Here is a 367-nt window from a genome sequence, read left to right on the forward strand (position 1 = left end):
TTTATTTTTCAATAAGTTCAAATCACTTTCCAACGACTGGACTCTGTGATACAGTTTCTTTATGTATTCGTCATTTTTAATTATAAAAATGTTCTGCGCCAGACTATGGAACAGCATTCTGAGTTGAGACTTTTTATCATCCAACCATGTCCTCTTTTGCTCGAGACTAAAACTAGGAACGTCTTCTTTAATTTGCCGTTCCATTTCCCTTTGCTGCTCCTTAAAAATGGACGACCATTGTTTCAATAATAAAGAAGTGTCAATCAAATTGCGTCTAATCAGATATTTAGGTATCTGTTTGGTATTTACTCGACGATGAAGCTACTACTTTAGCCGAAATATCTGCTTTTTCGATTAAATATAAATG

This window comes from Ceratina calcarata, unplaced genomic scaffold (genome assembly GCF_001652005.2).
Source record: "Ceratina calcarata isolate Rehan_Ccalc_2016 unplaced genomic scaffold, ASM165200v1 scaffold53.2, whole genome shotgun sequence".
Lineage (NCBI taxonomy): Eukaryota > Metazoa > Arthropoda > Insecta > Hymenoptera > Apidae > Ceratina > Ceratina calcarata.